At 33.2% G+C, this 17,498-nt stretch overlaps 1 pseudogene; it reads left to right on the top strand.

Moving 5' to 3' along the window:
* The first annotated feature begins 7,272 nt into the window (after positions 1-7,272).
* LOC120214191 lies at positions 7,273-16,440 on the top strand (annotated as a pseudogene).
* The last annotated feature ends 1,058 nt before the right edge of the window (positions 16,441-17,498 follow it).

Genomic DNA, 17,498 nt, shown 5'->3' with positions numbered 1-17,498 from the left:
GTTATATAGTTTGAAAAAGGTTTTTGAAAATTTGAAAACATTTTTAATATATATAATATATATTTGTTTTTATTATTTGTTTTTTTTTTATTTTTATTATTCGTTTTATTTATTTTATTTATTTTGTTTTTTCAGGTCCAACGTACGGTCAGAGTCCAAATAGTCCAAATCGGGCCTGACCCAGCCCAGTTTCTAAACTAGGGTTTCTTAACTTAGTCTCAGCGCCGCATGACTTATAGCCGTTAGATCAAGCAGTGATCAACGGCTCAAATCGCGTGATAGCTAGGGTTCTGAAGCCCTAAATGTTTCATCAAATGCGCAGCCAGATCTGAACCGTTGGATCTGACCCAATCCAACGGTCGAGACCAAATCAAGGAAGATTCCAGAAGTCACACCAATAGTCACAGACGGCGCGAGATTTCTGGCCGAGATCCCCGGGACTGACCCATCCCAGGATGACCGGTCACAACAGCCATGATCGCCCCTATTTCGGAACTAACAGGCCACCGGTGGGGTATAAAGACCCCCACCAAGCCACTGCCAAGGGGGGAACACCATCATCGAGAACCATTGAAGACAGTAAACCGAAGAACCATCAACAGTACCCAAAATCGATAGAGACCACCACGGTCAAACAAATCGAAAGCCAAACCACAAATACCAGAGAACAAACAACAGTAAGCAAACCATCGAACACAGAAACGGTGACCACCATCGAGCCACAACAAACCCAAATAAAACCCATTATAAACAATCGAACCACAAACAGAAAGAAACACAAAGCAAAAACCGTAAAAAACAGAAGGGAACCAAGAGGAGCTAAGCCTCACAATCGGAGAACCGCTGGAAGCCGAAAAGGCCAACGCATCAAAGGTAAAGGCCGAGACTTTCGGCTTAGATCTACGCCGGTAGGGGTAAGCTTTGGTTTTTTGGGTCTTAGATTTGGGTGTACGGGGTTGAGGAGAGTTTGTGGGTTGAGTTTGGTTTTGCCGGCCGCCGTGGCGGTCGACGGCGTTAGGCTGGGCGGCCGGTCTCCCTCCAGTGGAAGAGGGCTAGAGAGAGGGGAGATGATAGTTTGTCTCTCATTTTTTAGAGAGAGTGAAAGAGCAGCAAATGATGCATGTTGGGCTATTTTGGTCTTTAAAAGGTATATATATATGTAAAATGAAACTACGTCGTTTTGGCCCCTTAATTTGTCGTGTTCTGGAACAAAAGGGTGAAATCCTTTTTTGGTCCCTCCTACTTTGTATGCTTATTATTTAATCATCCAGAGACATTTTAAAGGTTCTGTTTTGGGCATTCTTTTTTCTTTCGTTTATGTTTTAGTCCTATATATATATATATATATATATATATATTTCCGAATTTGAAGTAAGATTTGTGAAACTTCTATTTTGGTCCCTTCTATATGCCTATTTTATTTATTTTTTTCCTCACGGTTTCTAATTAATTTTTCTATTTTATCTTATTATTTTTTCCTTATTCACTTATTTATTCATTTAGTCTAAACTAACATTTTCTATTTTTTTTCTTTTTTTATATATATTATTTTCTCTTATTTTACTATTTTCTAGTATCTTTCTTTTTTACTAACTCTTATTTATCTTTGTCATCAATTTTTTATCATTATTATACTAATATATTTTCCTTCGTATTTATTTCACCATCTAACATTTTCAACATTTTCAGTGATAATTCCAATCGATCGAAGGTAAGCAATTCGAACCGAATTTTTAAATTTCAATTTAAATTTTAATTTTCTCAAATAAAGACAACCGATAAATTAATTGATACCGAAAGGGCGGTTCAAGGGTGCTAATCCTTCCTTGACCGTAACCGACTCCCGAACTCGACATATTTCTGGTACAACGCAGATCAGGTAAGATGGTGTCCCGACTCACCTAAATTCGTTTTAAAGTGGTTGGTGGCGACTCCAACCCATTCATTTCAAGTCAAAGCCCAATTCCAGGCCCAACCGAAAGACGGCCGCGACAACCTAACAACCATATTTTGACCAATTATTATGTGCCTCCAAAATCTTCGTTAGCTACTCCTTTAGTTACGGATGAACCATCACCCATCAAATTAAATACAAATAAAAAAGAATTTACAACATATTATATCATTTGAAATGTTTGATTTTTTATTGATTCGTAACAAATTTTTTATTTTATATATCTTTGATTTTTTAAAGTAAAGTTTGATTTTGTTGTTATTATTTTTTAAATAATATGTGATGATTACAATATAATATTTATTTAAATTTTTTTAATTATTAATAATATAAATATAATCTGTAAACATAATTATTTGAATTTAAAATTTTAAAAGAAATAATATTTTTTTTTATTATTAAAATCATTCCGTAAGTTGTTTATTATTATTAAAGATTGAGCTTTGGAATGGTATGGGTTGCACATGACCTATGAGTATGAGCATTATATTTAATTTTTAAGGACAAAAAGTTAGCCAGAGATTTGTAAGGTTAGGGTTCCTATCTAATAAAGTAAAATATAATATAAGAGGGTAAAGTAAAATATAATATAAGAGGGTAAAGTCAACCATTAAAAAGGTGTTTCACTCTTCTTCCTCTCTGCTCCTTTTATTTATGTATCGTAGGACTGAAAAATTAGAGGAGATAAATCACGAGTTATTTAAGATCGATTTAATTAAGGTTTGATAAATATTCAGATCGAATGAACTCCCACTCGAGTTCTTAACGAGCTAAAACGAGCTACTTGATATTCGACTCGAAAAACTCTTGAGCAACTCGAAAATATAATATATTAAGATTTTATTTTTTTAAAAATAAATTATTAATAATATTAATATTTATGTATTGAATTTTTTAAAATACACTAATATTTTTATGTATTTAAGGTTCATGTTCGAGTTTGAGGTTTCAATCGAGTTAAGTTTAAGAAATTTTTTTTTTCATTTCGAGCTTTTTCGGGCTGCTCAAGAGCTTCAGTTCAAGATTTTGAGTTCGAGTCGAACATGAAAATTTTAAGCTCGCGAATTTTCGAGTTGAGTCAAGTTCAGTAATATTCGAGTTCGACTCAGCTAATTTACACCCCTAATATATTGTATAGTTTGTACCTTAATAATAATAATTACTAAATCTTGAAACATGTGGGTCATGACGTTGACATTTGAATGATTAATCATTTATATTGGGTATTATCTAACTTCACGAAATAGTTAAATGTAATAATTTTCAATTATTTTATGAATAAAAATTACACAAATAACTTTTAGAAAATCGGTGGTAATTTTCGCCTAATATGCTGAACAAGGCGACAAACGCACCCACGCTTTATTTCCTTTGGCATTCTTCCTTTTCCCCGACTTAATATTCTTTCACCATTTTCTCCCCTTTTCTTCCATAAGCCATCATTTTAGTATTTCTCTCAGAATTTCATCCTTAAATTTTGCCTAAAAAATCAAAGTGGGTTTTATTTTTCATTTATTTTGGTTATAAATTTTGAACCTACTTTGATCCTGAAAACTTTGTTTATCGGAGGTATGATTATTGTTCATTTGATTAGTTTCGTTAATCTAATTATTTATCTTGATTATACATATTAATCTGTTATGGTTTCTGCTTTTTTTTTTTAAAAAAAAATTCTTAGATTCTCTTAAATTATTGTATTGATTTTAGATGAAGAAAAAAATTGCCGTTCAAAATAGTTTCCTAGTTTCGAACACGTTATTGTGTCCATGGCCATCATCATCAGCTGAGATATTTAGTTTTTGATCACCGGTTATTAGGCTTGATTTAAAGGATAATCGGTTGCTTCTAAATTTGACGTGATTGTACTTGTTGTAGCTTAAGGAAAGAGTTTTTTCATGGTGTTATCATATTTAAACTCTATTTGTAGGAAGTAATTACAAGTTCGGTCTTCGTAGACTTAACTGAGCATTTTTCTGGCATTTTTTCAGAGAATTGTGATCATAAGAATTTTAAAACTGATACAGAGTTCGTTTTCATATTTTCAATGGGAATGCTTTGACATACGTAGCTGTTAGCCAATATGTCATTGGGTATTCTTTTTTCTGATGTCCTGAAATGAGTTCATTGCAGCAAATCAAGGGAACAGAAATTGGGCATATTATACTCTGTATTGCGCGTTACTAATTTTCCTGATTTTGAATCTCAAATGTTTCCTTGCACGATATCTGTGTTAAGCTTGACATTTCATTTTTTTGTCCAGCATATTGATACTGTCAATGTTGGTTTGAAGATTTACTTTATGGAAAGAAATATAATATAATTATCATAAACTGGCCCTTGGGCTACTGTAGCGGTAGAAAATCGACTTTTAATCTTAGTCGACTAACTTGTACCTTCTATAATGTTCAGTAACTAACTGCTTGTTGGACAAGATGCTATACTGGATAGGATTGGACATAGTTTTCTCTTGCTTTGCCTTAGCAGCAACTAGGTTTAGATGTTTCCTTACGCAGGTTAGTCATTGGCATTTCGTTCCTGCAGTGCATCTTGAATTTGCCCTTGAGCATGCACACCGATTAGTATGCCAGTTTTGCAAGCCTGTCTACATCTGAAGGTATGGGTTTCATTATTCTCCTGTCTCCGTACAATTTGTTTTGAAGTAGTTGTTTAGAAGTTATACATCAATACTTATAGCTGTAAGCTTTAAGTAGTATTCCAGCAAATTTTATATTCTCTTCATTCCATCATACTCTACGGCTCTACCTCATCATGTCTTGCAGCACCTTCACTTCACTTATATTTCCTTTCCTAGTTCCCTCGCTTTATCAATGTTTTCTCAGCTGCAAATGGTTTTGATGTAGATTAAGCATTCCTTTGACTTGACCATACATAGACCCTTTTCTGGAGTTGTTAAATAGCTAAGTTATGGTCTTTCTTGTTTCTATTTTTTGAATTGCAAATGGTATTGCAGGAAAGCATTGATTGATTGGGCAACAGAAGGAAAACTGTTAGAGTATGCTCAAAGACCAATCATATGATGATTGTAATAATACATTTATTTACCGATTTTATTGAATAAAGGCATTGCCACTACTATTTTCTGTTATATGTCTGTGTTTAACATAAACTGAAAAATAATAAAGTTCATATAATAACATTATTATTATTAAAAGGATCCATAGTCAAGTATTATTATGGTCATGGACAATAATAATACACTTAAGATTAACATGTTATTGATTGATGACAACGAGTTGTCATTGACATAGAGATGTCAAAATTGATACATGATTATATTGTTAGAGAACAATGTATTGGATTGACCCACCATGAACATATGTCTTGGATTATTATGTAATGGTCATAACATTGCTCATGGTGATGACTATATGTATGATCGTCAGACTTGAGATCAATGTTATCCCAACATATATTGTTATATATTTTGATACAATTAAACATGCTCCGTAACTGGTTGCACTATAAAGACTGTTATTGAATATATATCGATATATGTAGTGGGGTGTGTATGATTAAGATAGGATTTGTCATTCCTACATAATAGGAAATATATCACATGCCACTTGATTGATTGAGATTAGAAATACATGGCCATACTCGAATAAGTTGATATGAGATATCACAAATTATTCGTTAATTATAGTCTACTCTAGATATCAAGAAACAATAGATGGACTATAAAAGTGTGATTATTCCAAGACTTGTGCATATTCTAGATATAAAGGATAAAAGGATGTAATACATAAAAGAGTTAATCACGAAGATCATATGTCGAATCATAATTTCTGGTCACTTAGGTGACAATGATATATTGCTAAATGACACTCATTGTATGTAATATTAGAATTGTTCTAATAATTACTACTAACGTTACAAGAATCTACAGGGTCACATCCTAGGATTGAAATGAGCAAAGATGTACAATTTGTTGTATGTTACTAAAATATATCTAGAGTTAATATATGTATATTTGATATAATATGATTTTAATTATCCCGAATATAGTAAGTAAACATTAAAATAATGTAATTTTGATTACAACTCTTTTAATCAATATTTAATTCAGAATGATTAAATAAGAGTTTAAATAAACGTTAAATATTGTAATTCAGATTATAAGTCTTTAATGTATATTTGATTTGAATTAAATAAATCAGATTTTTTATTTCGAAATAATATGTTAATATATGTATATTTGATATACATATGATTTTAATTATCCCGAATATAGTAAGTACACATTTTTTTTATAGGAATGGTAGGCCTCGTTAAAAACTCCATCTTGATTAAGGAACTTGATAATAAGCTCCTTAATCAGCGGAAAGAGAAAAAGAGTGCCTTGAATTTTATTAATAGTGGAAAAATTACATAAGATACAACCATTACACCAATAACAGTACATAAAGCTTAAAAACATTTCCTGGCATAAAAGCCTTTACAATACATAAAACTTAACAACACCCCCTGTCATAAAAACCTTCACAGTAGATAAGAAAACCATAATTGACTTCTTGCAATCAACCTATCCCACTCTTAGCTAGATTGTTTGCCTCCCCATTGCACGCTCTTGGAATCCACCTCACTGAATGTACCTTACCAGTGATGAGAGTCGAAATCTGATTGACTATAGACGTTAAGAAAACAGGAGCTTAACCCGGGGCATGAATCCATTCTATTGCAGATTTACAATCAGTCTCGACAATCAACCTACCAACAGATTCCCAACGTGATGATAAAAATATTTCAATGTCTCTTTTAATAGAATGTAATTTTGATTACAACTCTTTTAATCGATATTTAATTTGGAATGATTAAATAAGAGTTTAAATAAACTTTAAAGATTGTAATTCAGATTATAAGTCTTTAATGTATATTTAATTTGAATTAATTAAATCAGATTTTTTATTAATTCGAAATAACCTAAAATCCCTAATATTTTAGGGTAACTGATATATTTAAAGTGAGGTAAGATCTACCAACCATGTTCTTCAGCCGTTTTTCTCAAAAATATTTTTGAGAAAAGTAAATTTTGCTCTCAATTGGGTAAACTAAGTAGAGGCCGAGATGTGTTTTCGTTGAGGCTTACGATTCGAACCGTTCGTGATCATCATTAGTCGCTGCTGTCTTTGCTGTTTTTCAAGGAACCCATTGTAAGTATTCACATCATTTCTTCCCGATTTCGGTTTTGCGTACTTGGATCGCTAATGAGATCGTCGAGTTTTTTGTTTCCGTTGCGCCATGGGGTGCGCTGACGGTCCTAACAGCTTCATGTGTCTTCTTTATTAGGGTCATATGCACTCATTTTGGAGTGTTTAAGTCTTCTGTCATACATGGAGAGCAAGTAAATAGTATTAGAGCTACCGATATGCAGAAATCTTAGACCTTGTTCAGTTGGAATTTGCTTTGGCATTTGGATCTTTTCACTCCATAGACTGGAGATCTATCATATTTGACCTTCTTCCTTAGTTTGCTAAATGCTTGGTGTAGATTGTCACAGGAGGTTTAGGGCGATCACAGATCAAAAGCAGGACCAGAGGGGGCATGCCCCACCAGGATTTTGAAACTTTGTCAATAGCCCCTTGAAATTTAATTTTTTTTTTCATTTGGCCCCTCAAAATGTTTGAAAGTATTTTTTATTTCCCCTTATTTTTTTAAAAAACTCATTAATATATATTTATATTACATATAATTGGTACCCTTAAAATATAAATTTTATATATTTGACTTAAATTATTGTAACGATAAGTAACAAATATGTGAATTTAAACTTATTTTTAAAAAATTTAGCTTATCCTCAAGCTAGTTTTTTAATTATTTCTCAAACCATGGTATTTTTGGTTTCCCACTGTTTCTATAGTATTTTCAAATAAATAATATAAAAAAATCATTTGGAGGAAAACGAAATTTTAATATTTCCTTTATTTTTATAGACACATCATATGATACCCCTATCTTCACAAAAAAAAGTAGTTGCCCCCCTCCAAAGTTGAATGTAAGATCGAAGTGCTGAGATTAGGGAATTGATTATAGTGTCTTCTGGTGTGCAACTCTATGATGTAATTGTAACACTCTCAACCCGTACCCGACCCGGATACGAATCCGAGGCGTCACATTGACTATTCAAAACATGTACTTTTATAAAAACCATAGAAAATTTAACTTTCATTAATATAAAGTTAACCTTTTACATAAGTATGTTCAAAACATTACCAAACTCGATCAGAGCATATATACTTAACGACTTTGTTTACATGCCAACATGTCTATTACATAAAAAAAACATACTTTACAAAATATTTATGATATGATCTTCTAGTGGAGATATGTTGTTTTGCTGGTCCTAAGCTTGATCCTCTTGCTTATCAACACCTACGTGTAAAACACTTACACGGTAAGTTATAAACTTAGTGAGACATGTAACCATTAAGCGAAACATTTCTACTTAACAAATGCATGTATATTCCATACACCACAAACTTATATGCACACATATCAATATTAACATTCTTATCATTCATTCATATAATCATATACTCTTAAAACTAACAATGCATATCACATCGCATAACTCCAGTAATACTTTTCACATTTCAAAACATATATCTCATACACAATGCATTTGTTTTTATCTTTCTTTATTAGTCCATGTATATTTCTGAGAACTTAGGAAGTGTTTGGATGAGGGAATGTGGGATTCCCATGGGAATGGAATCCACATTCCCACGTTTGGTTAGCTAGGAAATCTCATTCCCGGTAATGTAAGATTACCAATAGTAGATTTTTTGGAGTATATTACCAGGAATGTCATTACCTTCATTTCCTTAGGTATTGTTGGATTCCCGGCGTTTTGGACTAAAATGCCCTTAAATTTTTTTAAATATCATTTTTCTGTCATTGAATAATAAAAATTCTACGAATGTTAAATTACAAATTTATCCTTAAACTATTTTAGATTTACAAAAAAAGTCTATAATTAAAATTTTATATGAAGTTCAGGGGTTAAAATAAAATTTTACTCTTTCATTAAACCTTTTTATATTTTCAATTTTGTAAAAAAATTATATAAATTTTCTGAATTTAAATTTTTTTAAAGAAAATATATAAATATTTTCCAACTTGTTAAAAAAAACAAATATATAATAAGGACAACTTGGTCAAATATACATTCCAATAATCTTTTATTCTTTTAACCAAACACGTTAATCTTACATTCCTGCTAAGCCAACCAAACACAAAATGCAATATTCTCAGTAATCCTATTCCCTGGTAATCTTATATTCCCATTGGTAATTTTCCATTTCGTGAACCAAACGCACCCTTAAGGTATGCGAGTACATAGAGGTTGTGCATATATACTGTCACCACAACTCATAAAATTCCCACTAGGGGCACTTAGAAATTTGTCCCGAAGGACCACATATCACATATCACATATGTCCCGAAAGACCACTCCTTAAGAACCATATACATATTCCAATGGACCAAATTAGTGTATCGAAGTATCGCATATATGTTCAAAAGGATTACATATATGTTTCGAAGAACCACGTAAAACCCTCGACTCTTGGCATGCCAACTATACCCCTAGCTCTCATAACACATAACATGGGCATTATTATTTATATTTATCACACATTCACATATTCATATCACATAGGCATATAACTCCTGGCTTCTTATCACATATCATGTAATACTCTCATGGAGTCTCATATCTTCTTATCATGTATCTCATATCACATGTTCTTGTGTTCATATAACATATAATCACATAGATTACTTTCACATATCTCTTGTGTTCACATAACTTATTATCACACATAGCTAATGATCACACGTTTTATCATGCATACATGCATTCACATATTTCATATATATATATATATAGATGTACTCAACATCTAAACATATGCATTTACTCATATACATCTAGCATCCTATCACTACATGCTTATATTCCAATACTCATATAACCTAATATCGGAATTAGACTCCTCGCAAGTCTTAATTCCCTAACATAACTTACGCTTAATATCATGTACTCACCTTGGTTTCAATTGACAAATTCCAAGCTCTTGTTTCATTATCATAATTCTTACTTTGACGGCCTATCCAAACTTTGCTTTCGATCGATATCTACACGAATATAATCCAATGAATATCAGGATTTGAATTACTCGATAATATTCAAACCAAAGCAAACTAAATAAAGCACTAATTTACACTCTCCAACTTAAGTAGTATCGGTACTACCAGCACAGTACTGATACTTCTATGCTAGGGTAACGATACCCCACTCCGGTATCGATACCAATATTCCCAGATATCGATACCCCTAGTATCGATACTACCACTCTTCTTCCTTATGGTATCGATACTACTCAACCAGTACCAATACTATCAACCCAGAATTCATTCCTTAAACCCGAAAATCCCCCAAAACTTTGCTATTTTCCCTTTTTACTCTTCCATAAAGCCTTTAAACTCAACTATACACTCCTAGACTAACTTACTTCACTTTAACACACTTTAACATCTCATATTCTCATCAAACACTTGGAACCAAAAATCATATCCATTATTCAACATGTTTTTAATCCACTTCTACTACTTCTATCTTCTTAATTATACCCTTGACAAGTCAAATTCATTAATAAAACTTTAAAAACCTCTTCATACAAACAATTCATTTCTACACCCTTATTACAATTTCCTTTCTAAATCTCTCTTCTCGATGTTTTAAGCTCATATAAGCTTTCCTTAAGCTTATATAACACCCCAAGAATAAAAACCACTTAGAAATTCAAGAAAACAACAGCTGAAATCAATCTTACCTTTGAGATGGAACTAACGGGAAGAAGAAGAAGACAAGAGGAAATAGCTTCCAGATAACTCCTATAACCCCACGTGCTTATCCTTTAATAAAGGAGAGAAAATACCCTTAAAATTGAAAAGACCATAATAACCTTCATTCTTTCCATCCTTACTATTTATTCCACTACCAAAAATATTCCTATTTAAGTCCCTGTACTTTTCAATCTTTTGAAATCAGACCTCAAAGTTTCAAAACATCCATTTTAGTCACTAGCCCTGATTTTGGGATGTTACAGTAATGACCTAAGAAACCCCTAAGGGTTGCTGGTTATAGTGGTTATAGTGGCGTAGTTTAAGCCATAACTTACGATTATTACTCTGAATATTCAAGGCATTGAACCTTCTCGACTCGAGTTGGGTTTTGTAAGATTTTGCTGATTTCTTATTGGGTTTTCTTACACGTGCCTCTTTCTGGGGAGTTTATTCACACATTTTGAAGTTTTTCTATTTCTAGAGTAACATCTTAAGCTTTTCTATATCTCGTAATATCTTTCCCTTGATTTTTATTACTAAAACTTCCATTTTAGTCACTAGCCCTGATTTTGGGATGTTACAGTAATGACCTAAGAAACCCCTAAGGGTTGCTGGTTATAGTGGTTATAGTGGCGTAGTTTAAGCCATAACTTACGATTATTACTCTGAATATTCAAGGCATTGAACCTTCTCGACTCGAGTTGGGTTTTGTAAGATTTTGCTGATTTCTTATTGGGTTTTCTTACACGTGCCTCTTTCTGGGGAGTTTATTCACACATTTTGAAGTTTTTCTATTTCTTGAGTAACATCTTAAGCTTTTCTATATCTCGTAATATCTTTCCCTTGATTTTTATTGCTAAAGCTTCCTGGTGAATCATTTGACGGTTGTTGAACAAGCTCTTGTTTTGATGGTAGATTTCTTTAATGAATTTTCATAATACATAGTTTATATTTTATTTGTTAATACTCACGTAATTGTATGAACTTGAAAGATTTCCGACGGACATTATGGCGCACAATATAAGAGATACAATTATGTAACCACTTCATCTCTAATTCAAATGTTGCATGATAAGAAGGTAATGTAGGAATCTCTCTTGACCTTTCATGTTGAAGGAAGAACTATTTTCGGTGCTGAGAAATGTTACATTGGGTATGGTGACCGTCACCTACTTTTGAATTAAATTATAGACATTCATGTTTTCTTCTTATTTACTTTCTTTTTGGTGATTTATCAAGAAAATATAAATTACGGGTTTCAAGTGATCCTTCTACTTTATTTTGGTAGGTTACTCTATTTTGTTTTGTTGGTGAAAGTAACTATCTGTGATCACAGCGGGCTGTATTCTCTTAGAGATGGTGGAACTTCGTGCTCTTTTTCATGTATATTAACATATGGCCTAATTACTTTGCTTTCCCTCTTGTATAATAAACAATTTATACTTCCACATGGTATTTTACTAAGTTCCATACGAAGATGAATTGGTTTCAAAATTGTAGTCTGTTTTGTATTTTGCCTCTTCAAGTTCTTTGAGGATGCTTGTTTCTGTTACATCTTACTGTCAGTGTTTATCAAGTTGTAACCCCTTAAAAGTTTACAGCATACTCTAAATTTGAAATCTTCATTTCTTTACAATCGTAATGTTTTTGTATTCTTCTAACTTGTCTTCATAATAGATAGGTTATTGTCCTCGCTTACAGATTGGAAGTCCAATATCACAAAGGTTACTTATATGCAAATTGATTTATTTTCTTTTACTGAACCAAGGAGCGACTGGACTTTTCTATATTCAGTCGGTCTCTAATTTCATGACTGGAGTAGGAGGCCTTATTCTTCTGCTGTTACTGTGACTTCACTAGCTTTATTTCCATTCTTGGTTAAGTTATTACCATTTTCATCCCTCACGTCTACTGAGATATAAATCAATTCCTGGTGATGTCCTGATGTGCAATCCTGCTTCTAGTGCTTCCTCTAGCCTAAATCTGAGGTACTATTGCATTGGGGTTATGGATTAGTGCTGGCAACATATTAAAGGCTGTTTTTAATTACAATCTAGTGTTATCTATCTTGCCTTCACTTATTCATGCCGCATAATATGAAGGATGCTCTCTCCAATTTTATGGAATGGTGAGCAATGTATAAGCAGATAATTACAAGATGCAGGACTATGGCTGACATGTCAGTTTATAAGAACTTATTTTTTGCACTTAGTATCAGGGTTGTCTACTTCCTGTGCAAAAACCTAAGGCAAAAAGCACCCTAACACATTTGTTGCAGCTCATTTTGTCCTTCTCCTAAGAACCAACTCACATATGACTACTGTTCTTGATGCACAATTTTGTTTTAGAGGGCCAAAGTATTTTTTTGTAGTTGCATAAAAATATAGTCTAGATGGCCCTTTCAGTTATCAGTTTGTGCTAGGGCCTGTGCCTGTGCAGTGGCTGACCTTAATTCTTCTGGAATAGCCTGCATGATGTATTTATAAATTTCACTTGTATAGTTTTACTATTTTTGATTTCAGAAGATTGAATATATAATGGTATGTGTATTCCGGTTCTTTGTAGTGTCTGCCATTTCATCCTATTAGGGTTTTACTAGCATGACAAAACTGTCTTCTCTTTTAAATGGATTAAACAGTTCTGGGTAGAAACATATTGAGTATAACTTTATATCGAGTATTTCTCTGCCCAGTAGCAACCAATTTATAGGATGCTACTAGAGAATGTAATTCTTAGTGTTGCATTTTTCTTCATTTTGGTGCAGATATATGAGATCCAAAACATGATAGTATTTGTGCCAAACTTGTGGAAGTTCTTGATAAGGAATGGAATGTTGTATAATCAGTGTGCTTTGCTTGTAAAAATGTCATGGAACAGTGAATGCATCCTTTGTTTTAATTACTTTAAAGTGATTGAGAGTTAAATGTTCTTAATAATTCTATTCTCATCTACATATTTGATTTTTTTTTTCTTTTTACAGGTTGATTCTTCATCTGAGACATTTATCTTTTGCTCTTAAGTGGCTTTGTTATGGGGCATAGACATTTATTTGGCTCATCCCAAATGTTTGAGAATGAACATGAGCAGGGCTGGAATCATATGCATGAGGAGCAACCTTGTCCAAATCTAGGTATTGTTATTTTATTGCCTTTACTTTTTCATTTTATTTGAAGGGAAAAGCTTGATGTTGATGAAAAATATATATTGATTTACAGTATGAAAACATGTTCCAAAGTGGTTTAGATTTGAACTCATCATATTCTCCTATCTAGAGAGTTGGACCTAGGTTTTGGGGTTCCCGGTGTTAGGATTCTTTGTACAAAAGCTATTGTTCTAATGGTTGTTACTGTTTTTTTTTTCTGCAGCTAGGTCAAGCACTATAGAACATGGTTCCTTCTGTCCTGTAGAAAATATGTCTGTTGATGCAGTGCGTCATTCCTCCCACTGGAATACTGTGCCCATGTCAAGTAGTTTTGCTACCTCAAGCCACAGAGTTGAAGCTCCACGCTACCAACCTGACACTTCAGGTCGGTCCATCTCATGATTTTTTTCTGCATCCATCGGCACCTGGAACATTTGGTGCTGCCCCTGAGAACTACATGCATCGTGCATCTTCTTCCAATTGTGATAGGCAGACTTTCCATGGAATTGAGGGTGGCTTTGATGATCTCACAATGGGCAGTGGTAGAGGACCTCACAAGAGAAAAAGCCCAGGTGTTCCTTCAGTCTGTGAGAGGGGTGGTTCAAGCAGATATGCTAGTGCTGGAAGTTCTTCTGATATTCCTGTGCCTTCTGTTCAGCAAGAGAAACCTAATCTAGATCCTCAGCACATGCTTTGGGATCATGTTGGCTTTCCCCCGAGTTGTAGAGGCAATGGCCTCTCAATTAGGGGTGAGGGTACTATGAGGAATGTGAGAAGCCGTCCAGCACTTGATCTTGATTCCAACCGTGTTAGGACCCATTTATCAACCAATGGTTCTCATACTTTTTACCCTACAAGCCTCCCAGTCGAACATTCTAGCTCAGTGGATATCTCAGGTCAGAGCTCTAATGCAATTTCAAGAGAGTGGGGCCATTTGAGAATGTCTCCTACTCATGGAAGGATTCTACCTGAAGGTTAGTTGAACATTTCTGTGTTTCTTGATTTTGATCTCCCATTATTTCTGAATCCGTTGCTGGTGGAATTGCAGATTCAAATGTTTTTAATAATGAGATAAACCGCTTTCCGAGTGGTAGTGCTACAAATGCTTCTCTTGAGGTTGATGCACTTCAGCATGATTTCATTTCTGGTAGAAATCCTGTTCTTCCCCAGGGTTTCCATGGAAACTCAGCACAATCTGTAAGGGGTGTTCGAACAAACTATTCTCAGAGATCTGGCCCAACTTCAGGGCTTCTTCCAGCAGCATGCGCTTAGGATATGCTGCACCCTCAGAAGAGGGGATGAAGGTTGTTTCTGAAAGTTATTCATCCAGGCACCATCGGTCATCATCAGCTCGGACATGGCGCAATAATGAGCTGAATGGTAGGTCAAGGATATCTCATGATAGATACCGGTCTCTAGCTGATGATGCAGCTTTCCATGGTCGATTTTCATCTGAGGTATTTACCACTTATGAAGGAATTATGTTTTTTCATATCATCACTTGAGGTGGACTTACATGTATTGAAAACCCATTTGACGTAACTTTCAGCATGCTGTACTTCGAGGGTGCTGTATTTTTCATCTTGATGCACTTTTTTTACTCTCTTACATCAGATCAAGTGTATAGCCAATGAAATTCTTGCATATTAGCCGTATTTTATAATTTATTTTCACTCTGCAGGGTTCTATGATTGCTGACAACGCTACTTTTTATGGATCCAGAAATATGTTTGATCGGCATAGAGATATGAGATTAGACATAGACAACATGACTTACGAGGTATGTACCCATTTCCCTTCTTCATTATAATGTTATTGCATTCTTCTTGGTATTTTCTTTTGAATAACCTTGGAGAATTCTCGAGCAGGAACTACTTGCATTAGGGGAAAGGATAGGGAGCGTTAATACAGGCTTGTCAGAAGACTCAATATCCAAGTGCTTAACCGAAACAATTTACCACTCTTCAGATCAATACCAGGATGCGAGCTCTTGTGTGATCTGCCTGGTAAGAATTTTATTCCATTTGAAGTGTCAATATCTTGTATCATGTTTCAACATAGAATTATCGAGAGCGGATGAGAACACATTGGTTATGGTTTTCTACTACTTTTCGATGTTCCCACTTGTCCAAAGTGTATCACCTAAAAACTTTGATTTTGGTAATATACAGGAAGACTATAAGGACATGGATGAAATCGGGGCATTAAAGACTTGTGGTCATAAATACCATGCCCCTTGTATCAAGAAGTGGTTGTCGATGAAGAATACATGTCCGATCTGCAAAGCTTCGGTTGTGGCCGACGATACCAGGGAGAAATAATGACTCCTTATGGTTTATCATTTATCGTTCTTGTATATACATGTTAGACTTGTTCAAACAGAATCACAAACATTGTTTAGGGCAAGTTGTAATGTTAGATTAACAATCCATTTGTTTGGTTTCTATCTCAATTATTTAGAGCCTAATGTTGGATTAACATATTATATGTGCTAGAAAACATAAAATGCATATGATATGATCGTTTTCTAGGAATAAAGGAAAGCGGCGGAGTCCACTCGGAAGTTGCCTCGCCCGTTAGGTTAATCATTGGAAGTTGCGTTACTCAACATCTACTTTGGGGTATTATTTCATGCACAAAGTTGGATTCCGGAATACATTTTGGCTATATTATGTATTTAATCACCCACTTATTCTAATAATTCCATTTTGATCATTTAATTATTTATGATAGAGTCAATTATATGATAGGAATCTTTTAACTCGACCATCTTTATAAACTTTTAAAAAATGCAAATCAATCAAAAATATTTTATTGGTGCTTAAATCCGTTTGCAAAAAATAAATAATAATAATAATAATGAAATAAGAAAGAAATATTAGCAAATATAGATGTTTAATCCTCTTTAAATTCGTTAATGTTTTCTTGAATTTGTTTTTTTACTAAAAAAATATTTTTCTTGAATTTGTATAAACAAAACGATGAGATGTGTTATCATCTTATTTTAGTATTAAATTATTAAAATTAAAATAAAATTTAAGTTATTTATAAATATTAAAATTTAATAATAAATTAATTTTGAACTAGAACTCATTTAATATAATATATAAACATTAAAGATTAAAATTATCATTATATTATAGCATATTATAATTTTTATTAATTTTCTATAAGAAAATAACTATCAACATAATAAATAAAAGAATTCAAGTTTAATGATAAAATATTTAGACAAAATAATTTGATGAATAAGATAAGAAAAATTATTAGTTGTGGACCCTTAGTGATTATTATTTTTCTTTTATTTTTCATATTATGTTTTTTTTTCTTGAGTTTTTCACTTTTAAATATGAATCTTTATCCTTGTGACAAGTTTTTCTCTACTCTTGTGGCATGCTTTTTCTTTGCTCTTGTGACACGTTCCTTATGGTTTTCGGTAAGTTTTTTCTATACGTCTGCGATCGTGTTGGTGCTTCCACGAAGATCCTCACGACATTTATTTTCTGGTTCGCTTGTCAGTGGTCACGTATTGTC

The sequence above is a fragment of the Hibiscus syriacus genome, unplaced genomic scaffold (assembly GCF_006381635.1).
Source record: "Hibiscus syriacus cultivar Baekdansim isolate YM2019G1 unplaced genomic scaffold, ASM638163v2 tig00110054_pilon, whole genome shotgun sequence".
Classification (NCBI taxonomy): Eukaryota; Viridiplantae; Streptophyta; class Magnoliopsida; order Malvales; family Malvaceae; genus Hibiscus; species Hibiscus syriacus.
Note: the sequence above shows the minus strand (reverse complement) of the source record. Positions and strands in the feature narration are given on the sequence as shown.